This window comes from Sorex araneus, chromosome 3, assembly GCF_027595985.1.
Source record: "Sorex araneus isolate mSorAra2 chromosome 3, mSorAra2.pri, whole genome shotgun sequence".
In the NCBI taxonomy this organism is placed as follows: domain Eukaryota; kingdom Metazoa; phylum Chordata; class Mammalia; order Eulipotyphla; family Soricidae; genus Sorex; species Sorex araneus.
Window position 1 is genome coordinate 119,417,387 of NC_073304.1, and position 24,332 is coordinate 119,441,718.

The 24,332-nt window shown below is 57.3% G+C and overlaps 1 protein-coding gene across 1 annotated transcript in view; it reads right to left on the reverse strand.

The window, feature by feature from the left end:
- Window positions 1-24,332, reverse strand: part of LOC101540238 (cadherin-23) — a 299,164-nt gene that overhangs the window by 198,466 nt on the left and 76,366 nt on the right. The gene's annotated exons all lie outside the window — the stretch shown is intronic.

Here is a 24,332-nt window from a genome sequence, read left to right on the forward strand (position 1 = left end):
AGCCAGGCCGGGGTCGCCCGTGAGAAGTGCTGGCAAAGAGGCCGCAGTCCCTCCCGCTGGGGTGGCTCACTGGGCACTGCTGGCGGCAGCGCTGGCACCACTCAGGAAGGGCCTGCCCCAGAATGAGGCCAACAGGCAGAAGATGGCATCAAGCGGTGCCCACAGAGAACCATCCCCGGGCTCTGCCGTGATGTGAGCTCATTGCTCTCCCCTGCCCCTTTTTCTTTGCCTAAGTCAGTTAACTTGGATGTTTGTTTGTCTTCCGCAAATGAAAACGCTCTTTCTGAGTCGCTTGCAAAACCTGATGCTCACTCACAGTGCCTGGTGGCAAGGCCGGAAAGGTGGTAAGCCCTAGGTAGGGCAGAGAAGGTGGTAGCCTTAGGTAGCACTGTAGCACTGTCATCCCATTGTTCATCGATTTGCTCACGTGGGCACCAGTAACGTCTCCATCAGGAGACTTGTTGTTACTGTTTTTGGCATATCAAATAAACCACGGGGAGCTTGTCAGGCTCTGCCGTGCGGGCGGGATACTCTCTGTGGCTTGCTGGGCTCTCCAAGAGGGAAGGAGGAATCAAACCAGGGCCGACCGCGTGCAAGGCAAATGTCCTACCTGCTGTGCTATCACTCCAGTCCTAGGTAAGGCCAAAAACTAGGTAATCCCTAGGTAAGACTGGAAAGGTGGTAAGCCTCAGGTAAGATGGCAAACCCGAGGTCAAAAAGATGGAGCCAGTCTCTGAGTCCCACCTAAAGCTGTGACGTCGAGTTCCTGTCCGCAAGGCGGGGATCATGGATATCACCATTCACCAGGAGACAAAGACCTGGTCAGTGGCCTCCTGGGCGTCAGGGTCCTGACCGCCAGGCTAAGAAGGCCTGCAGGTCAGCGCCGCTTCTGCTGGAGCTCACAGCGGCCCCCAGGCAGGGTGACCGCCTGGGCTCACCAGGTGCATGTGCAGAGGTCAGAGCCGGGGCTGCCGAGGAGGGCAGGAGCCCCGGGAGGTGCGCAGGTGCCAGAAGTCACCGTGTCCCTCCTGCAGAGACGCCTACAGCCCGCCGACTCTGAGAGGCTGGGGATGGGGAGCCAGGGCTTGGCTGAACAACCACTCTACTCAAGGCCTCCACTTCCCCAGTAGGGGGACGGACCCTCTTTATTGTTCTCCAGCCCCCCCAGCTTACTGTCTGACCCAAGTAGACACACCTCCTTCCTCTGGTACTGACGCATATTTACTGAGTAGCTCTGAGGAGCACGGGGGAAGGAAGGAGTCCGACTCCGGCAACGTTACCTAGAAAGCACATTCATGCGCCTGGCCATGCAAGCTTTTATTTGAGGGTGAGGGAGTTGGGTCATGTCTAACTGTGGCCAGGGCTTACTCCTATCACAGGGCTCAAGGATCGCTCCTGGCAGCGCTCAGGGGACCATATGCGGTTCCGGGGATGGAGCTCGGGCTCCATCTGGTCTGGTGCTGCAAGGAGACTGCCCCGTCCACCCACTGTCACTCTGACCTTCCCCATGTACCTTAAAAAATATTTTTTTTATCGAATCACAGTGAGATGAACAGTTATAAAGTTGTTCATGATTGGGTTTCAATCATACAGTGTTCCATCATCTGCGTACATCCCCAGCACCAACATCCCCAGTTCTCCCACCCCCACCTCCTCTACGGCAAGCACCTCTCTCTCTCTCTGTCTCTCTCTCCCTCCCTCCCTCCCTCTCCCTCTCTTTTCCCCCCCACCATGAACTTTCAAGAGGACAGTGATGTCTAAGATGACCGAGCGAGCTCTCCCCTCTGAGCACTCACCAGGACTGGACTGAGGAATGCCCACATGCCACAGAATTCAATCCTTGCCACCACTCTCCCCCACTGCACTGAGAAGGCACCAAGGAGTGATTAAGGAACTTACCACCGCCACACCACAAGTAGCCAAGCTGGAATCCAGAGCCTGGGCACAGGGCTCACCTTTGTCCCCTTAACCTTACACATCCAAACTCTTAACAAGCAAGAGCGGGAACTCTGGCAGACGCTAAGCTGGAAGGTCAGGGACCACAACTGGGCCCGTATGTGCCAGACACAGGTCCATGACCATTCACATGGGTCCTCGCATTACATTCTCCGGGCCACTCTGTTCGGTGGGCATCATTCTACCCATCCTACGGATTGGGAAGTCGAGGCTCAGAGAAGCAAAGTAGCTTCTCCGGAGTCATGTGGCAGAGTAGGACAGAGCAGCACAGAAGGTGACGGAAGGAGGTGAGAAGTGGGACACGGGAGGAGGGGGAGACCTTGTGGCCGGTCCTACCTCTCCGTGTGTTGAAGGCATTTAGCAAACTTCCCAATGGCTCACGATGAGCAACAGACTCAGGACAAGGAACCCAGGTTGCAGATGCACAGACACCTTGCCAGTGCCCTTTCCTGCGGCGTGACCTTCCCGGACACACCCAGCTCATCTCCCCAGGTATCCGTCACTTAATCGTTAAGCTCTGCTAGAATCATCTTGGAATATACTGGGAACACAAGGTAACATTGAATTCAAAACTCTGATTTTTCCTTTCCTGGGATAGAACTTCGCACATGGGCCAGTGCTCTAATGCCGAACCCGTCCCTGCACCTAACCTTTTTTTTTTTTTTTTTTTTTTGCTTTTCGGGTCATACCTGGCAATGCTCAGGGGTTACTCCTGGCAGTGTTCAGGGGACCATATGGGATGCTGGGAATCAAACCTGGATCAGCCGCGTGCAAGGCAAATGCCCTACCCGCTGTGCTATCACTCCAGCCCCGCCTAACCCATTTTTCAAGAGAAATGGTAGATTCAGAAGTCCTGCCAGCCTTGCCCGACTCCGGGCCACTCCCTGCTGTTCTGGGGGGCTGGCTGCAAAGTAGGAGGTGCCCAGAGCCCCTTCCTGAGGACACTGGGGCCCCGGGCCGAGCTCTGGGGGTGTGGGGACAGTGACCCACCACTGGCTGAAGGGACTCTGAGAGGCCACAGCGGCCAAGGTCGCCGGAGCAGGCCCGACATCCCAAAAGGCTCTCAGGCCTCTCTAAGAAGCGGGGTGCTGGGCAGGACAGGGATGGGGCCATCAGCAGCTGTCACCCACCCTGTAATTTCCCGGACTTTTATCCATTTTCCCCTCAATTATATGCTGCTCAAAATGGTCCTTTTCGGCTTCCTCACGGGCGCTTGCCTGCTCACGCCTTCTTTGTGTCCCAGGTAATTGCTGGTGACCTTTTCTAAGCATACTAATTAAAGGTGCCGATTTAATATTATATTTAAGACAAGACGCCCCGCAATTTTCCAACTGGGCACATCCTTCCCCGCCCGGCGCTTGCTGCCGCTCTCTGCCAGGCCCCAACGCTGGTTTCTGGGGCGGGGCCCAGTGCTCACTTGGGCACCAGGGAGGGGCCCACTCCCCGGCCCGCACAGACGCAAGCCCCCGGGGGCAGAGACTCGAGGACCCTCCCCAGTGCGTGAACTGGGGTGCAGGGGCCCCACTCCGCTCCGTCCCACACGGGCCGCTGTCCCCAGACCCTCAGTTCCGCCAGCACACGCTCAGGGAAGGCTGGGGGGGCTCTTGGCGGGTCTCCAACCGCAGCTGCAGCACGCACGGCGTCCCCACTGTTCCCAGACACTTTCTGGGCCCGCAAAGCACGCCGTTAGGCCACTGCGGCTCCGTCCCTCCCTCCCCAAGGCCCTGGCGGCTGCCAATCTGCCCCCACAACTGCGTATGAAGACAATCGTCCTCTCTGGGCCCCAAGCCCGGCCTCCACTTGGCTTCCTGCTCTCCAGGTGAGCCCTCCCGGGGCGCGTGGGGATCGCGCCCGTGGCCGGGGCGGGAGTTGCTTCCACCTGGCTGCTGCCACGAATGTTCGTGGACAGGTCCTCGTTTCAACACCCGCTCTCACTCTGGACCACGGCTGGCGGTGCTCTGGGCTAACTCCTGCCCCTGTGCTCAGGGCTCACTCCTGGGACCCTACAGAGTGTCTGGAACTCTTCCCGGTGGTAAGGACACGCCACAGTTCCGGGGGGGGGGGACACTATAGAGGGGAGGGGGAAGCAGGCTGTCACTGCAGGCACCGTTGGCTCCCTGTCCCCTGTGTCTTGGCCCTGACGCTGTCACCCACTGCTGTCGGGCCCCTGCTGCCCCTGGGACACGCGTGGGGTTTCATCTCCATCTGCCCACAGGACCAACGTAGCCTGCAACCACAGGCCCCTGGAGCAGAGGTGGAGGAGGTGGCGGGGACGGAGACATGAGCCCCCACTGACTCGTATCTCAGGGGACAGCTCAATGGCCACACTCACCCCAGGCTCTTGGCCGTCCCTCGAGGAACCCTGCCCAGCTGCCCACAGGGGTGGCCGATTGATCGGTGGCCGATGCATCTACATCTGGCTGGCTTCACTCCCCTCCCTGCCTCAGGTCCTCACTCCCCCTCTGTTGCCTGGAGTCCCCTCCCCGAGGAACCACGGGCACCTGGGACGTCTAAAGGCATCGGCCTGGTCCAGCCGCCGGTCCCACGTCCCTAAACCCTGCTGGCCGGGTGCACTGTGGTGGGTGAGGGCACAGGGCTGGGAACTCCCAAACAGCAGCACCCCCTACCCGCTTCCCCACCCCGCCCCCACCCATTCTCTCTGCGAGAACCTCAGACGAGCAGCCTGGCCGTCCCCAGACGGGTTTATGGCAGGGTGATATTCAAATATTTAACAATGGGCACCGTGCAGACATCAGCCAATCAGGAGGGCTGCTGGCCATAAACCACGGGCCTCTGTGAGCTGCCCGTGTCAGCCTGGTTTATGGTGCGCATTTCAGATGCACAGCAAAGCTCCTCCGGCCGGGGCTGATTTACAGGCTCCATCTTAGGACTCGGGGCTCAATCAGTGCCAGGACTCCCTGTTCTTGGCCTCCTCCCCACCCGTGGGGAAACGGAGCCCAGAGAGGCTAATGGTCCTGTGCGACATACACCCCCGGACTGCGCCAGCCTGACCCGGACCATGCCCCGGCTTCACCCCGGGGGGGGGGGGGGGCGGAAGCGAGACTTGAAAGAACCCAAATCAGGCCGGAGCGGAACTACGGCGGGTCCAGCGCTGGCCTTGCGCACGGCCGACCTGTGTTCAGTCTCCAGCATTCCAGATGGGCCCCAAGCCCACCGGTGGTAATTCCTGAGCGCAGAGCCAGGAGTAAGTCCTAAGCATTGCTGGGTGTGGCCCCAAACCAAAATAATAAAATGTAAAAAAAATAAAGAACGCAAATCTTTGGGCCTTCTGCTCAAAGCATGGGAGGGAGCCGCGTTGTTTGTGGAAGGAAGAACAAATAAACCACCCGCGGCACTCAGCGCCAGGCGCTGTGGACACGGCGCTCAAGGACAGACTGCACAGCCAGTATTTCACAGACCTGGGGAACAGGCTGGACCGTCCGGCACTGGGCGGGAATGCCCCAGAACGTCTGCACAATGGCGGGATCACCTGACGCCACATTTGCTTTTACCATCACCAAGTCACAGCCGATGGCCATCGCCGGAATATTACTCAGCCTTCAAAGCAAAGGGGCACTGGCAGGGGCCCAGGGATAGGCCGAGGGCCCGTGCCACAGTGCCCGATTCCTGGGAGGCACCGGGAGCAGCTGCCATAGGGGAAGAGCAGAAGGCGGAGTGTGGGCCCTGGAGGGGAGGATGGCCGGATGGCGGGGTGGCTAAAGGCCAGGGAGTCTCTGGCTGGGGGCTGAGAAGCGAGCGCAGGCACGCCCCCGTGAGACGTGCTTGGCTGCTGAACGGGCTCCTCCAAGGGACCAAGGGACTCGATCTTATTTTTCTCTGCTTGCAACTTATTTTGTTTTGCTTCCAGACATTTGGGTCACACCCAGCGATGCTCAGGGCCTACTTCCGGCTCAGGGTTGCTTCTGGCGGTGCCTGCCGGGGGACCAGGGCCTGCAGGGCGTGTGCTCCAGCCTCTGAAGAGCCCCTCTGGAAGGGCGCCACTGGAGAACACTTGGTGTTTTCACCACCACTGAAGTGGTCAGTACCCAAAGGAGCCAGACCAGATCCAAGGCCTCATGGTCCCCGCGCCCCCGTGGGCCCCAGGGCCTTTGTTCTGTTCCCGGACAGGCCTTTGCTTGGCTGTGCCTTTTGCCGCAGTGTCCAGGTCCTCTCTCTGGACAAGAGGGACCCACTTGGAGATGCTTTCCTCCAGGGTGGATGCTCCAGAACTGATTGGGCTTACCATCCCCTTTTCAGGAAAAAATGTTAAAAACTACTTGTTTGTTTGTTTGTTTGTTTGGGGGCCCTACCTGGTGGTGCTCAGGGCTTACTCCTGGCTCAGAGATCCTTCCTGGCTTGGAGACTGTGCAGGGTGCTGGCGATCAAGCCTGTGCCAACCTCGAGCAAGGCAAGTGCCCTACCCACTGTACCATCTCTCTGGCCCCACAAAAAACTACCTTCCTAAAGTGAAAAATCAAAGTGTTTTCCAGTGGCACCCAAGACCATGCCTGCACACCTCCCCCAGTTGCTCCAGCACCCCTGGGGGTATCACCCCCTCTAGGGGAACACAGAGACTAAAAGGATGCCCGGTCACTCTGGTCACTCTGTCCCCAAGCCCTAAGCGACCGTCCTCACAGCCCGTGCACAGGAGAGGCGGTGTTTATTCTCTCGCCTCATTTATTCTCGAGGCTGCCAGCCCACCAGCCATCGGCATGTGGCACTAACCCCACGGGGCAGCATGACACCGTCCCCCGGGTTCCCCCCTGAATCCCTCCGCCGGCCTGGGCTGGCGTCCCGGAGGCACTCACCAAAGAGCTGTGGGTAGATAAAGGAAGCCGCCGCGTGCCCAGAGGTGTGAGGAGAGAGCCCCAAAGGCCTGGGGCTCCCTGAGCCGAGGCCGGGTGAGAGAGGCCAGCAGGCGGGCTCTGAACTGTGGACACTAACGGGCAGCAAAAAGCAGGGCTGATTTAACCCACCAGTGCCCAGGCCAGCAGCACACAGCTGTGGAGGCTCCAGACACACCCTCTCCTCCCCTCCCCTCCCCTTCCCTTCCTCCTTCCCCTCTCCTTCCTTCCCCTCCCCTCCCCTCTCCCCTCCCCTCCCCTCTCCTCTCCCTCTCCTTCCCTCCTCTCCCCTCCCCTCCCATTCCCTTTCTCTTCCCTCCCCTCCCCTTCCCTTTCCTCTTCTTCCCTCCCCTCCCCTCCCCTCCCCTCTTTCTCTCATAAAGTAATTGGAGGGCTCTGTCACCCACACATCTTGGGCTGTGACACCCACCGGGTGCTCATGCGCCTGGCCACTGCACTCACAGGGACTCACACCCTCACTGTGGTACTAGCCGGGAGCTGCCCTCTGACATACAGGCGGGCATGGCCAGGGCTCGGTCGCCGGGGAACGGGCCCTGCATCCCAACCTGGCACGGCCCCCATGGGTGAGGACACTCTGGGTGCGCTCCTGGACATGGACCCCCTGTGGGAGCAGAGACCCTGCTCGGGACCCGTGCACCCATCGGGGGCGGGGGCTGAGTGCCCATGGGGGTCCCGGGTGCTCTGTGCGTTGGCTGTGCGTGCCTGTGGAGGTGCAGCCACCCCCGCTCCCTGCCGTGTCACAGCCCCTCAGCAGCGGGCCACGTCCGCCTTCCCGGCGAGGGGAGCACAATCACAGGCTCCTCGCAGCCCTGCTGGGCCTGTGTTGCGGCTGCAATGACTGTCATTGCCGTTATTGCTGTCATCTGTGCGGGGGCCGCAGGCTGGGGCTCCTGTCGGGGCCTTCTGGGAAGGGTGGGCTCCGGGCTCAGGCGGGTGTGGCGGGCTGCAAGCATCCTTTCTTTCTTTCCTGGGTGGGCACAGGATGAGAGCTGTGCTGGCCAAGCCAAGGAGGGTCGCTGAGAATCAATCAAGGCTGCTCCTGGCTCCAGAGTCCCTGGAGTCTCTTTCCCTGTGGTGTCTGGGCTTGGGGGCCACGCCTGGCCTGCTCAGGGCTGGTCCTGGCGCTGCTCGGAGGGCCCCAGGTGGTGCTGGGGGTTGAACCTGGGCCGCCTGAACTCTCTCCTGGGGCCCCGCTTTGTGACAGGGCCACCCCCAGTCATGCTTGGGCGGCCTGGAGACTCATTCCCTGTCCCGTGGCACAGCCCAGAAGCACTCAAGGGCCACCACCTCGGGCCCCACTGCCTGACTGCAGGGGCGTGGGGAGCATGTGGGCCGGGTCAAACTCAGGGCCTCACCCAGGCCAGGCACTGGTGCCGGCACCTGCGCCCACCCTTGGCGCTGCAGCCTCTCCTGAAAGCAGAGCTGTGGCGGCACCACACCCCCTTTTCCCTTCGAGTTTAGAATCTTTCACCAGAGGCAGGTCCCACGCAGCCACCTCCAATCACACAAGCACGTCAGAGGCCTCCTCTCGCTCTCCGTGAACGGGAAGGGCCTTGTATTGCCCCCCGGCTCCTGGCCCTTGTTCTTCAGGCCCGCAGGATCCAGGAGGGAGGGGGTCAGAATCAGCTTATGAAACAGGGGCTCCTGGCTGCAGGGAGAACCCGACACACCACATCCCTCGCCTGCAGCAGGGCCGGTGGGGGGCTTGGCCTTGCCTGGGCCGTGGTCCCCGGGTTAGAGACCCTGGGGGATGGCCGGGTCTTCCTGAGGTTCCCTGCCTCTCTCCAAGGCCACGGGGCCTCTGCCCAGCCCATCGCATGTGCAGGAGGCCCCCTCTGCTCCGGCTCTCAGGGTGATGCCTAAGCCTGGGGCTCCTGCACTGCCCCCTGCCCTCCGCCCCGGGGGCGGGCCCCAGAGCCTGGGTCGGCCTTGGAGCCTGCAGCCTCATTTGTCTCGGCTCCGGGCTGAGACAGGCCAGCTACGCGCCTTGATCCTGGAAGCGTCTCATTTGTCTTGGGCCGCTTCCTCCCGCTGCGGTCAGGAGCTTCTGGGCCAGTCCCCGGGCTCCTGAACTCGGGCTGACCTCAGGGGGCTGCTGTTCCCAGGGTGTTTCTATTGTCTTGGGGTCCTGCCTCCAGCCCCCGGGCCCACCACGGGAAGCCAGGGCCCCTTCGAGAGCCTGACCCCACTCACACCCCTGGCCTGGAGACAGAGAAACCCACAGACCAGGCCGCCCCTCCTGCAGCTCTGCCCCATCAGAGAGGCCAGAGGGACCATGCGGGGAACAGGACCAGCACCCCTTCACCACGTGCTGTCTGTCTGTGTGTCTGTGTCTGTCAGGCACAGCTCCCTGGCTTCTGTCCATCCACACCCTGCCATCTCTCACGGCAACTGACTGAGGTGCTCGTGTCCCACCATACATTCCCTGTGGCTCAGAGGGGCAGAGTGCCAGCCCCAAGGTCACACAGCTAGGAGGTGGCAGAGTGAGGCTGGAATCAGTTGGTCTGTCTCGGATCTCTAGTTTCTCAGAATTTTGATCCCAAAACACCAGCAGCAAAACACTCTCTCTCGTTGGCCCAGGCCACTGGCCCCAGGGCCTCCCCCTCTGAGGACACTGTGGGCTCCGGGACTGAGGCCGGCAGGAAGGCGAGCATCCCAGACAGAGACTGGAGGACCCCCTCTGTCACCCTGAGTTCTCAGTGCCCACGTCTCCCCTGCCATAGGGGGAGCTTTGCTCCTGAGAGTCAGAGGGCGGCGGCCAATCCCCCTGGCACCCAGGTGTCGCTCGCGGAGACCCAGAGGCATTGAAGAGCGAGTCAGCGCCATCCCTGGCTGAGGGATGCCAGGCTGGGAGCGGGCACTGCTGGGCAGGGAGCTCCCGGGACTGGCCATGTCACCCAAAGGGCAAGCCGCCTGGCACAAGGCAGCAACTGGCACCGGGCAGAGCAGGGCACATTCACGGCTTCTCATGCCCACACTGCCAAGAAGGTCCTTCCCTCACTGACCGCCCCTCCCATGTACACCGGCGGAGCGTCCACTCTGGGCTCGGCACATGGGGACATAAGACACGATGTGGTGGAGGGGCTGAGGCCCGGTGGGGGCCCCCAGCCCCGCAGCTCTCCCTGTGCTTCCCGGCCCTGGCTAGGGAGCGTGGGCTGGGGTCGGGGTGCAGCCTAACTACGAGGACTCTGCTCCTGCCTTCACCCTGGCGCTAGGGCCAGTGGCCCAGGCCCACGGCTAGGGGGCGACGGGGCAGTGAGGGCCAGACGCACCCCTACAGCGGCTCGGAAACAGGAGAGGTCCCTGAGAACTGACCTGGCGGGCACTGGGGACACTTTTCTGGGTGACCGAGGGTCCCCCCTCCCATCTCATCTCTGAGTCCCCTTGTCCAGCATGGACAGAACACAGAGGCCCGGGAGAGCATGGAGTCACATCGGGTAATGGTCCCTACTCCTGGGGGGTCCGCATCACAGTCAAAGAGGTGTAAAGGCTGAGTCTGAGTCTGGCAGGAAAGACCCCTGTGGTCCAGGAGAGACCCTGATGGGAGCAGAGGAAGGGGCTGCCCAGAGACTCCCCACGGCCTCCCCAGGGTCCCCAGTACCTTCTTCCCGTGGCACCCTGGCACTTTCCCCTGGAGGCACCGGCAGGAAAAATCCCGGAGCAGAACCTCTTTGCTACATACGTCAAACAGGCCCCCGGGGGCTCCCAGGCGCCTCAGTCTTCACCTGGACCCCAGGCCCGGGGTCCCTCTCCTCCTTGCCGCCCGGAGCCGCGTGAGCATGACACCACTGGGAAAATGGGCCGATCAGCGCCGTCTGACGTTGCCAAGTCCGTGCGGCAGCGGCAGGTCCAGGTGCCTTAGTCCTGTGGCAGGCCGGAGAGCCGAGCGCACGCTCGTTACAGATTTAATAACAGTGCTAATAGCGGGGCGGGCGTATTTTCCCTCTGCCTGAAACTTTTCAATTCACTGAACTGTTCAATTAACTTCACAAAGGGAAGTGTGGGGAAATGATGGCAAACTGAACTTGACATTATCACTGAAATAAACAGAGCACCTCGGGCCTTCAGAGGCCCGGGAGGGGGTGATCCAAACACTCCCGCGGGAGCCTGTGCAACGCTTCCCGCTCAGAGGGACCCCGGGGCTCCCCTCCGGCCCCAGCTGCGGCCAGGCTGACATCACCCCCCTCGCTGCCCCCTGGGGGGAGGTGAGAGCATCGCAGGGCGGGAGGCCGGGCCCAGTGCTCAGGCCGCCCTGGGAGGCTGCTTCCGGCCAGCAGGAGTGACCCCTGATGCTCCAGTCCAGATAAACGGCAGAAGCACCTGTCGCTTCCCTTGTAAGTCTGAGGAGGCCCCAAGCATCAGGGCTCGTGTGTCTGGTCGGGGCGGGGGGTGGGGGCACACCCAGCAGTGCTCAGGGCTTACTCCTGGCTCAGCACTCAGGAATGACTCCTTGGTGATGCTCAGGGGACCTGATGGGTGTCAGGGTTTGAACCGGGTGCCCCACCTGCTGTACTCTAGCCTGGCCCCTGGGGGTTGTTTTTAAACAAAACAAAGAAAACCAAACACAAACAAATAAACAAATAAATAAAACCAGGATGGAAAATAAAAACAGGACAATCGAGACAGGTGGTTTCTCAGGGCAGCAAGACTGACGGGTAAGGACCTGAGCGACAGCAGGGCGCCGACCTTGTACACGGCTGACCTGGGTTCCATCCCTGGCACCACTTATGGTGCCCTGAGCACTGCCAGGAGTGGTTCCTGAGCGCAGAGCCAGGAGTAAACCCTGAGCACAGTTAGTTGTGACCCAACCAATCCCACTTCCAAAAAGGATAACAGAAACTAGATTAGCAGTTTTTACCTGCCAACCAGTGAGAGGACTGCCAGCCCTCAGCCTTAACCGCGGTTCACTGACTGCTGTTCCGCGGGCTGGGACAAGACCAGGTGCCAGTGAGTAGTACAAAGAGGCTGGAAACCATCGACCTCAAATCCCGAAGTTCTGTCCAACATCAGGACTAACATGCAGCCACCCCTAACAGTCAGAAGGTCAGTACTCGTGAGCACACTGAAAGCACCTGGAGTCATAAACTTGTGATGTTTTGGGATCACACTCAGGGGCTGGGGGGTTCCTATGAGCAGTGCTCAGAGGTCACTTCCAGGGGTGCTGAGGGACTGTGTGGTGCCAGGGGTTAAAACAGAGGTGCCTGGGGCTGAAGAGCTTGTCCAGGAGGTTAGACACTTTGCTGCTTTGTCGGCTACCCTGGTTTGAATCCCTGGCACCTCATATAGTCCTCAGAGCACCACCAGGGGTCACTCACGAGCACAGACTCAGGAATAACCCCTGAGCACTGCTAGGTATGGCCCAACCCCCTCAAGCCACTACACACACACATACACACACACACACACACACACACACACACACACACACACACACATACACACTCACACACACACACACACGGTGATCTAAAAACAGGATCTCCTGCGAGCACACATGCTCTCTGGCTCTCTGGTTTACCTCTCCAGCCCTTCCCAGAGTTCTGGAAGAGTCCAGTCCCTGTGCCCACGCCCCACGGCTGTCACTCATGATCTAGGGGTCCAGTGAGGCTTCGAAACACTCAGGACCCCCAGGCAAATCTGCTTTCAGCTCAGACCAGAAATTACTGCTTCAGGTGGGGTTCATTCAGCAAACTTCCTGAGGACCCCCTCCAGGGGTCTCCAGCCCCTCCTACTCCAGCAGGGAGCACCCAGGCCGCTTCCACTGGCCAGAGAGATCAAGGGAACATCTGGGGCTCTGTCCCCCTTTCTCATGCTCAAAATTTACTGAATCCTAGTATTAAAAAAGAGGAAAAAATTAAGTTAATTCATGGCTTTGAAGCAGTGAATCTCGACCTGATTTTCTATTAGCATCACCTGGGGAGCTTCTAAAAATAAAGGTGCCCAGGCCTGCCCGAGAAGGATCCTGCTTTAATTAATGGACCGAGTGCAAGGCCCGGACATCAGTATTCTGTTACGATGCCCCACCTGCTGCCAGTGTGCGGCCAAGTTGAGAATGCTGGGATGCGATCTGGGTTCTCGAGCGGGAACCTGCAGCAGAGTCTTCGGCGGGAGGCTCCGGCCCCCCAGGCCACGCCAGCAACTTCACAGGGGACGTTCCTGCTACCGGTCTGGGGCCGGGTGCTTGACGGGCCCAGGTCTGCAGGCATAGCTCCAGAATCCCACCCTCCAGGGACCCCAGGGCCCAACCTCAGCCGGGACGCGAACCCTCAGAGACCCCTCTTCTCACCTCTCACCAGCAGGCACCACGTAAGGCGCAAGCAGAAAGGCAGGTGAGAAGCGCCCCCTTCGCGCCGGCCCCCACCACAGGCCGAAGAGCCCCTCCAGAAATCACTTCCTCTTTGAGGAGACTCATAATTACCCACAATGATCACAGCACCATTCATTTTGCCCTAAAATTAATACATCACGTTGAGAACGATATCGCACTAATTTATCACAAGATTTATGAAACTTGCACTTTTTCTAATGAGATTTATGCAAATGCTGTTCTTGCCACTGTTTTGTGTTTTTAAAAGTTTGACAGGGAAGTGGGGGTCCAGCCTCACTGGCTGAGGGCCTCCTGGCTGGGGGCTTCAGAGGAGGAGTTCCCTTGTAGTCCCCCGTCCCCCCCACGCCTTGGGGACCCCCCAGGGAGCGATCCTTTTAATTTAGCCCCAAGTACCCTCCTCGCTCACTGAGGCCCTCCAAGGGCAGGAAACAGCTCAGGGAACCAGATGGGGCTGGTTCTCTGTGTGAGTCTCAGCCACTCCGGGGCCTCCTTGGGCCTGGGACCCCCCACCCTGGGCTCTGGGATACGAGAGGTCCCCTCTAGAGCATAACTGTGGCGCCACTATTCTCGGGTCCGACCTTGCACTGTAAAGTCTCCAAGCACCAGCTCAGACCATGCTCTGGGGACTTGCCGCCTCCGCTCGTCCCCCCTTGACTCTCCATAGCGTTTACTGAACACCTACTGTGTGACGGGCACTCAGGTGCCACACACACAGCCTCCTTTAGTTTCTGAGACAAGCCTGTGGGAGAGAAAGGGACTCCCACATTCACTGGAGGACACTGAGTCTCGGGAAGGTTTAGTGACTTCCTCAAGATCACGCTCCATCCGCTTAGCTGAAGACCACATTATTCCTACTGACCCTGGCCCCTCCCCAAAAGCTCACTGGGGAATTCACAGAAGAAAGAAGCCATCTTTCCTCTTCTGGGGGTTTAGAAACGCTCTCGAAGTATTCCCAAGGGTCACTTGCCACACATCCAATTAGCCAGAACACAGAAGAAAAGCAGGAAATCGAACCACCAAGGCCCCTAACAGCTAAAAAGCATGGTACAAAATCCGTGCACTACATTTTAAGTCCTTTAGGATAAAAAGAGGTCAGGCCCTTACTCAGAGCTTGTTCTCTCTCTACATACAACTATAATTATCATCGGATTGATGTTTTGTGTTCTCAGTTCAGAGACATCCCAAGAAGGTGCATGAACAAATGTAAGCAGCAATAAATAACAGCGTTAGCCGCTCACAAGAGGGAAAGATCAAGACTTGCAGATGCGAGAGCCAAGGCAGCTCCGTGACCACGGTTCGCTGAGCGCAAGTCGCGATGATGAGGGCAAGATGTGCCAAGATGCTGCCGGACGATGAGCCCTCCCCACGTAACAAAGCAGGTCCGTCCAGAACAGAATATTCTTATGAATATTCCGGGCAAGTCATTATAATTAAAAAAAGATTTCGCGCTTAAAGGAATGTTTCCCAAAATGTATTTCACAAATCATTAATTCCCTGGGAGGCTAACGGGCACTCCATGAAAATGCATTCCTTGGTCAGAAAGGTCTAGGGGACGTTTCATTTTAAAAATTTAAACAAGTTCCTCTCCTGCAGGACCTCTTGAAGCCTTTATTACATAAACGGGACTGTGAAGTTCCACAGGACGATAGGGAAGATATAGCTATCCCGAGATTTATTTGGCCAATAAACTCTTTCTATCAAGAGCATTTCAAAGAACATCGGTGGCTCAGGAAATATTAAGTAGGAAAAGATCAGAGGAGGACATTTTTTTTTTTTGCCTTTTCCGTTTCTTTTTTTTTCTTTTTTTTTTAATTTTTTATTGAGTCACCATGTGGAAAGTTACAAAGTTTTCAGGTTTAAATCTCAGTTATACAATGCTCGAATACCCATCCCTTCACCAGTGCTCATATTCCACCACCAAGAATCCCAGTATAGCTCCACCCCGCCCCCTCACACCCCAAACCCCCCCACGCCCCTAGCCCCCCCACCCTAAGCCCCCCCCCGCCTGTGTAACTAATAAATTTCACTTTACGTTCACTTTGATTGCATACAATATTTCAACAAAACTCACTATTATTGTTTGGAGAGTCTCTCCAGAGGAGGACATTTTTTGTTTTTTTTATTTCAGGCATACATTTTCTTCAGATCGATGGGTTAGATAGGTGAGTGGATGGATGGATAGATGGATGGATGGATGGATGAATGGATGGATGGATGGATGGATGGATGGATGGATGGATGGATGGGTAAAGCATCCACCCAGTTCAACTCAGCACTAAAGGGACCCTCAGACACCAGGATACGCCATAGAGTTATTTACACAGACACTGAAGTCCAAAATTTTGTGGGGGTATCCTACAGAAAATACCAGCAACAAATGCATTCTTTCAAGTTGTATAGCAAACGAAGAGCAATTACTGTGATTTTTGTTTAGGTGATAAGAATAATAGAGCTTTTTACACACACAGATATACATGTGTATATAAATATGATAATCATGCATTAAACAAACTGTTCAACAGACTATATATAAAAAGTATGCATAAAAATTTAAACATAGGACCCCACAGACTAGAAATAACAATTACTGTATGGATCTTTGGGTTCCATGCCTTGTTTATCACTTGTTTATACTAGATTACTTTGTACATATTGTTAGGTAGTCTTTGAATACAGAACTATTTATGAATGGTGGCAATTTCACATCTACCTGGTACCCTTTATTCTTTTCTAACATGGCTACATTGGATACTGCTTTTATGTTACAACTTGGTGGTTTTTCAGTTATTTTGTATCCCATGGAAGAGTATCAATTCTTAAATTGCTAAGTTTGCATCCTTCATGGATACTGATTATGTTGGAGGCTCTTTCTGTATATAATCATGAGAACATATCGTTGTTCTATCAGATGAATTATGTAGACAGACACTTCACATGGCTATGATAAGATTTTCTTGGTCTTGATGCATGTAACGATAGTTTTGACATGTAAGTTCAAAGTAATAGGATGCAATTTTCTTTCTCACTATTGTTCTTGTGATTCTTAAACTGATTACTTATATATTTTTATCTTGGCATCAAAAATGAGATTAAAATGTCAAAACAAAAAGGAAAAGAAAAAAGTTAAAAACACATTCAAATAACAGCAGGACTGGAGCGGCAGTCCAGTGGGTAAGGCATGTGCCCTGCACGTGGCTGACACAGGTTCAATCTCCGGCATCCCATAGGGTCCCCCTGAGCGCCACCAGGAGTAAGTCCTGAGCATAGAGCTAGGAGTAAGCCCTGAATACCACCTGGGGTGGCCCCAGAATCAAGAAAGGAAGTAAAAATAACAGAGTAAGTTGAGGAGGTCAACCCCACTGTTGCCCGCTCAGAATCTCTCACCTGGTAAGCCGGTGCTCAGACTAAGGCCAAGTTTGCAGGAGGCTTGCCTTGATCCTCAGCTCAGACTCTCCTCGCGAGGCGTTTCCCAGCTGTGCTCGGGCGGGCTGCGGGGGCGTTAGTGGGCTGGCGGCAGGCAGCGCCACCGGGGCAGAAGTGCAGACCCACATGGTGACTGTGTGATTCCCAGAGGGCCCTCTGGGATAAATCCTGGCCCCAAGAGGCAACTTTCCCCTGACTCCACTCAGGCTCCTCCTCCAGCCCCCCCCCTTCCCTCACGTGGGCAGAGGCCAGACAGACCCAGCACAGGCGCCATCCACAGAGGGTGAGTGTGTGGGGCGGCCAGAAAGATCCCATGTGGCCTGCCTGCCCGCCCCCTACCCCCGGACAGCCAGGCTGCATGAGCTCTCTGAGAAGACCCCCAGTGGCCCTGCCCAACCAGACCGGCGGTGACTTGGGGGCTGGCCAAGGATTCCACCTGGCAAGTGTGTTTCTGAGTGGGACCCACAGTCCGGTTGACAAATGCTGGTCTCAGGGTGCAGTTCCTTTCTGCAGGGACACCGCGGGGCTGAGGATAATGGATGTCGTCCCCTCCAACATCGGTTCATCATAATGTGGACAAGACAGAAAGAATCCCGCTGACAATGAATGAAAAGGTGTCACTCAGGGACCTGGTTTTATTACACATCATTTTTGCTTAAAGCCGCAGTTTCCAAGCACCTTGCGATGACATTAAGTGAGGACTCAGTGTCGGGGGTGGAACCCCAGTGCACGGCTCAATGACCGTGGCCAACAATATTTTATACTTGGAATGGCTACGGAAACTTCAGTGTAAAGTTTTAGTTTGTTTCAGATTGGGGACCCCGACCCACAGTGTTCAGGGCTAACTCCTGGCTCGATGCTCAGTGACAAGGATCAAAGCCGGGCCAGGCATATGGAGACAAGCGCGGAAACCTCTGGTCTCTCTCTCCAGCCCTGAAATAGAAATCTTCGGTGCCTGAATACACACACAATGGTAACTGTACATTGAAGGAGAAGATAATTATTTTAGCTCTTTTCACAATGTACATGTATAGCGAGATGTTACTGGTGCCCACTCAAGCAAATCGATGAGCAACAGGATGACAGTGACAGTGACAGTGACATGGATAGCACAACATCTCAGTGTATGCCCTAAATAGATCTAGCTGGCAGGGGGCAGGGAGGGGCACCCTGGTGGTGACCAGCACTTATTCTGGCTCTGTCCTCAGGGATTATCCTGGTAGTGCTTGAGGGATCATATATGATGCAGGGGATCAAATTAGGGGTACAAGACAAGTGCCTTAACCCTGTGCTACCTCTCTGTCACCCCTTTTTTTGGTTGTTTTATGGCCACAACAGCAGTGCTCAAGGCTTACTCCTGGCTCTGTGCTCAGGGGTCACTCCAGGTGGTGCTCGGGAAACCATGGGCAATTTCAGAGGTCAACGGAGGTTGGCTGCATGCAAAGCTGGCACCACACCCCCTGTACTATGTGTAGTATGTGTAATACTATGTAATAACTATGTGTAATAAAACTGAGACAGGCCCCACTTTTAGTCTTTTGCTTAAGGAATGTCAGACATCCAGGCCCCGCCACCCTCCCCACCCTGCAAGAACAACCACAACATGAAAATTATTTTCAATGGTCCCATCAAGTCGTGAGCCTGAGTGTTCAGTAAAAAAACAAATGTAAACGCTCTCTGGGGCAACACACCACAAGCTCCCAGGCCGGAAGGATCCCTCCCCCCACACCACCAACCCAAAGTGTTGTTCGCCATCAGAATTCACACACACGCTAAACGCCACGACTGAACGCATGGAGAAAGATTAGACAGCACGATCGAGCCTCCGACAGCCAGAGGTGCAGGAACGATGAGGCGCAAGCAGAACATGCACTTCCTCTGCTCAGACGCTTCAAAAGCCCAGAGAGATGCTCGCCAGCGGGAGTGCAGGTCAAGGGAACTCAAGGGAGGGGTTGAATCAAATACATCAAAATCTGATCGTTACAATTTCAAGTGCATTGGTTTTACTGGAGTTCAGATATGGCTGAAAATAGAATTGGTGAACTGAAAAAGCAGAACTGAAGAAATGATCCAAAAGGCAGAGGGTCAGCACTGGAAAATACAATAGGGAGGGAGCAAGCATGGGAGAGACCCCTAATCTACACTGAACGGAAACTCCAGGAGCAAAGAACAGACAGAGCTGAGGGCTGAGAGTGTCTCAACTGGACAAACTCCCCTCACAGATGCAGAAAGTCCAACACAGCATATGCAGATAAACACAAATTCAATTTTATTTATTTATTTTTGCTTTTTGAGTCACACCCAGCGATGCTCAGGGGTTACTTCCTGGCTCATGCACTCAGCAATTACTCCTGGTGGTGCTTGGGGGACCATATGGGATGCTGGGAATTGAACCCGGGTCGGCTGCGTGTAAGGCAAATGCCTTACCCACGGTGCTATCGCTCCAGTCCCAAACACACATTCATACCAGACAGGTGGTAGCAAAACTGTCAAACACCCACGTGGAGCACAGCACCTTAAAAACAGCTAGGGACAAAAAGCAGACCATCTCCAGGAACCCCATTTTCAAAGTGGGGGCTAATTCCTCACCCACAGCCATGACTGTCTGTTAAGAGACATCATCATCACTGGGCTGAGGGAAGTCAAACCAGAATTCTCCATTAAGCAAACCTCTTTCAGGAGCAAGAGTGAAATAAAGACATGTTCGGGCTACTGAGCCGTCTCTTTAGGAACCAGTGAATCACAGCCCAGTGTCACGAGGGGGCAGGGAGGGGGAGGAGATGAACAAAGGCGTTCAGCTGGGCACTAGGTTGAACGGAATGTGGATGCCATTGAAGGCGGGTCTGCCCTCTCCGTCCCACTCCCTGCCGCCACGCCAGCCAAGGGCGCTGGACGTGCATGTGCCATGTCTCCGGAGCACTGTCAGAACCAGAGGCTTAAGGAACCCGGAGCACACCACAGAGAAGGGGTCTGCAAACAGCCACAGTGCCTCTCTGGACGCAGTGGTACAGAGGGGCGGGACAGAGGGTTCCAGAAGCCAGGCCCAACTGGGAACGGGTTGTGTTCACACAGCAGCAGCCAGAGAGCAGGACCGGCTGGCACCTTCATTCCTGGGAGGCCGTTCTTTTCTCTAAGCACTGTACCCCCACCCACAGTGTTCCACCCCAGGAAGGTGCCTGATGAGCGGCCCTTCCCCTCTCCTGGTGCAAGCCGTTCCCTGCACACTCCGACCCAGATATCTCCTGGGGACCTCCCAAAGCTGCCTGTGCTGGCCACTACGAGAGCCAGGAATATCGTGGGGTGTTTCCTCGCTCCCTCCAAAACCTGTGCTTGACTCTCTTGCAGGGCACAGAGCAGGCACCAGGGGAGTGGTGATCATACACACAAGGACTCTACAGGAGCAAGCACACACATGTGCACACACACGCACATGCATGCACACATGCATGCACATGCATGTACACGCGCATGCACATGCACAAAAATGTATGCATACATGCACACACATGCACACACGTGCATATGTTTAAGTGTGTGCATGTGTGTGCACATGCACATAAAATGTACACACACATGCACACATGTGCACACATGCACACACGGGCACAATGCACAAACACTCGCTTGTAAACAGCCACTATTTGCAGTTTCCTGTGTATCTTTCTAAACGCATCTATGTTTTGCATATGCAAGCAGACATGCCTACCGACACACTGATATTTAAATAGCTGCAGACACTTTCTCTTTGGTGCATACGGCATGCTGCTGCCTGTGCTTTGCAGTCTCTGGTAGTAGCTGACCGCCAACCTAGCTTCGAGCTAAGCCAGAAACGGCCCGTGGACGAGGGGGAGGCTGGGGGCGTGCAGGGGACAGGAGGGGGACCACCACAGGCAGAGGAACCCACAGGGTCTAGGCGGACCCCCGGGGCGGTGGCAGAGTGAAGCTGCTCATCCCGGGGGAGCCCGCACCGGGTCCGAGGTTACGCCCCTGGCTCAGAGCAGAGCCCGTGGCCGCTGGTGTGAGGGGCCAACGGGAAGCGAGGGATGGTGCAGAGTGGCCTCCTCGGGCATCATGAGGCCGGTGGCCCTGCCCTGACCCTGCGCCCGCACACAGACCGTCTCAGGGCTTGTTCCTGGAGAGCCGGGGAGGCCTGAGTCCAGCCACGCCCCACGGCCATGAAACTTTCACCACCATGACAGGGTCCGAGCCGGGAGACCTGGGCTGAGAGGACGTGTGGGAGGCCGCGGCAGAAGGGGCATCTCTCTAAACCATGTCACCGCGTCCCCCTCCCTCTGCTCCAGGTCTGCCCCCTGCCACAGACACACTACTCTGCTCCCCTAACCCCAGCCCATCTCTCCTAGCTCCAGACCCACCTCCTCTAGGAAGCCTTCCCTGATACTCCCATCTCCTTCCCTCCTCTCCCCTGACCTCGCAGAGCACCTGGAATCACCACCAAACAATCTGTGAAGCTGAAATATCCCAGGATGCGGAGAAGGGAACTCAGTGGCAGAGGCTGCAGATGTGGTGACTGAAGGGGCAGACCTCTAAGATGAAGCTGACTCACGGTCTAGGGGCTAGGTGCTGGAGCGGGGCTCGAGGGCTGACCTCTGCTTTTCATGCAGGTCCCATGAGCACTGAGCCCAGAGTAGCCCCCAAGCATCACTGAGAGTACTCCCGCCAAAACAAAAAGGAAAAACGTCCTGGGTTTGGTCCCTGGTTGACAGCCGTCCCCCCTTCGCCCCCAGCCCTCCAGGAAGCACTCCACAGCCAAGCAGGCCAGCTCCTGTCGGTGACGGGCAGCGTCCAGTGGGACAGCCCGGGCACCGACAGTCCATCTCACATTCCTGCTTGTCCACATGAGACGTCGGCCACTGTTCCCTTGTCAGATGAAGTCAGGGCACCCCAGGAAGATCAAGCCAGATTCCTCCGAGCCGTCCACGCATCCGCGGAGTCCACGCCCCCCAGCACCACAAGCCCAGACTCCACCTCCGTTTATTCCCTGTTTGTGGTGAAACCCAGGCATCCTGGGGGTGAGCAGGGCCGGGGCTCCAGGGGGCCCTCGGATAGTGTGGGCCCCAACCAGTCCTCCCTACAGGAGGAACAACGGGTGCCCCTCACCCCCTCAAACTGCATCCCTGTGCCCCACCCCCCCCGTGTCCTCGCAATCAGACCACCCCTGGCCTCAATCAAAGTCGGAGTGGAACTGTCAAGCCTCACTTCCCTCTGAAGACAAGGGGCGAGGAGGGCAGCAGGGGGTCCTGGACTCTCTCGGTGACCTCCAGCGACTGACCTCCCACATGGGCCACCAAACACCAGCCCCGCCTGCTCCCTACGGCCTCCGATTCTCTGTAACTCGCACGCCCCAAGTGTGCAGGCACTCCTGTGTGATTTGTTCGGTCCCCACGATGACGCTGGGATATGCATCGGTCGAGGACTGACGCTCTGCCTGGATACGACGAGACCAACACGTGTCTATAATCAAAACCCCGCACGCTGGAGGTCAGAGACAGCACAGCGGGAGGGCATTCGCCTTGCACGTGGCTGACCCGGGTTCGATCCCCAGAATCCCATATGGTCCCCTGAGCACCACTAGGAGTAATTCCTGAGTACATAAGCCAGGAGTAACTCCTGTGCATCACCAGGTGTGACCCCCCCCAAAAAACAAAAGCAAAAAAAAAAAATCCCTGAATGCAGAGCCTCCAGAAGTAAGCCCCGAACACTGCAGGGTGTGGCCCCCCCAACAACAAAGCAGCAAACAAGGAGGGGACCTCTTAGATGCCCTAGAACCCAGACCTGCCCCCACACACCCCAGAACCCAACACCCAACTCCACAGCATTTAGAATTGTGGGGACCGAACAAATCACACAGAAGTGCCTGCACACTTGGGGCGTGCAAGTTGCCACAGGACCTTGTCACACCTGCACGTTAGAGCAGAGTGCGGCCTGGCAGCTGAAAACCATGGCTCAGAGGCACTGCACTCCTCAGGGGCTGCGGGGGGCTGGGCTGCAGGGGGTCTCGGCTGAAAATCCTTCAAGAGTAGAATCCAGAGGCGGGCATTCGGCCCTCCAGGAATGCTTAAATAACATGTGGGACATCAGTGGGCAGCCAAAGGTCGTGGCCAGAGGTGCCGGAGCAGGGCCGGGTCTGACCTGGTGACCTTCCCTCAGAGGGGGCTCCCGGGCAGTAGGGGGGCCTGCTGCCTGCCCGCCCACCCCTCTGTCCGGGAGTCCCTCTGAGCGCAGGACGCCTCTCGCCGAGCACTGTGCCCGCTGCTTCCTCCTTGTCGCGCGGCCCCAGAGATGGAGGAGGCGAGGGGAAGACACTTGGCAGGTGTCGTGCTAGCACCTCGGCCCCGTCTGCTTATCTGCGTCCCTGCCACCTCGCCACGGCAAATTGCTTGTTGATAAATGAGGCTATTTAAGAGCGAGTGATGCTGGCATTACAGTTATTAATGAGGACGACGTGGGGAGACGTTTAAGAGAGCCCCGGCTGTGCTCGCATCCTCCTGCCATGAGTTATGGGGCCACTCGCCGCAGGCCTTCGACACCCCCACCCCACCCCGATCCAGGAATGGCCCCCAGAGAAGCCTCAGCTGCCTCCTGAGGCCTGAGGAGGTGTGAGAAGCAGGACCCCAGAACCAAGGTGCCCGGAGGAAGGCCTGGCTGCGGGGTCAAGGCCAGCACCTCCCTGGGGAGTGTCTGTGTGTGTGTGTGTGTGTGTGTGTGTGTGTGTGTGTGTGTGTGTGCATGTGTGTGCACAGGTGTACTGTCTCCTGTGTGTGCGGGAGTGGGAAGCTGGACACGTGGACTGGAGGGAGGGCTTACACACTCACAGCAGCTTTGGGTTTGCCACGGCTCAGGACCTTAAATTCCGGGGGGTGGGTGGAGGTGGGGGAGGTCCCATTAGATCCCCCACAGGAGGGACGGAGCTGGGGCCTGGCCCAGGACAGAGAAGGGCCAGGAAAGGTGGGAGCCAGCTCCTTCCTGCAGGGGGGGCCACCTGGGACCTGAGGCCAGAGAGGAGCCGGGCGGGAGGGAGCGGAGATCCAGCCGAGACACCCACGGCCACCCCTCCCGGGATCAGAATGTCGGCACACCTCGTGCTCCTGATAACGGGTCCCCGCTGCTCGCTCCCCGGGATCCAGCCTCCCCCCAAGCCGTGGGCCCAGCTCCTGCCCAGAAGCTTCTGTTTGGGCGCTCCCCCCATGGTGAGGAAGTGTCTCCCCTTTTCCTTTCCATCGCTGGGATTCAAGATCTCCGGGTCCGAGGGACGGCACGTGTGATGGCCCCTGTGAAGCTCACAGCCTCACGCCTGCCCTGGGCACTCTCTCAGCCACGAAGTGGCCTCGGGGGCACTTCTCTCCCGATTGACGGGCCTGGGCTCTGAGCTTCCTCCACTGGACCTCCACGTGGCAGGTGCGAGGCTGTGGTTTCAGAGACTGAGCAGCAGGAGGTGACCCGTCCAGTGGCAGTGTCCAGGGGCCTGATAATCACATCAGCCCAGCCCAGCCCTGGCAGGGGCCCTGTCCCAATCCCGCCAAGGGCCTGCCCCCCCCCGCCCGAGACTCCGCCCCCGACCCACCAGTGCATGGTCCAGATGATGCAGCCACCAAGATTTACTGAGGGGCCCCTGCCTCGGTCACAGTGGACGCCAGGACGGGAGTGACCTGTGCCACGTGCACGGCTGGCAGAAGCACCGTCGCCCTCGGCCCTTCTCCGCAGAGCCCCACACCATCGGACTCCTTGCACGATGCCCTTCC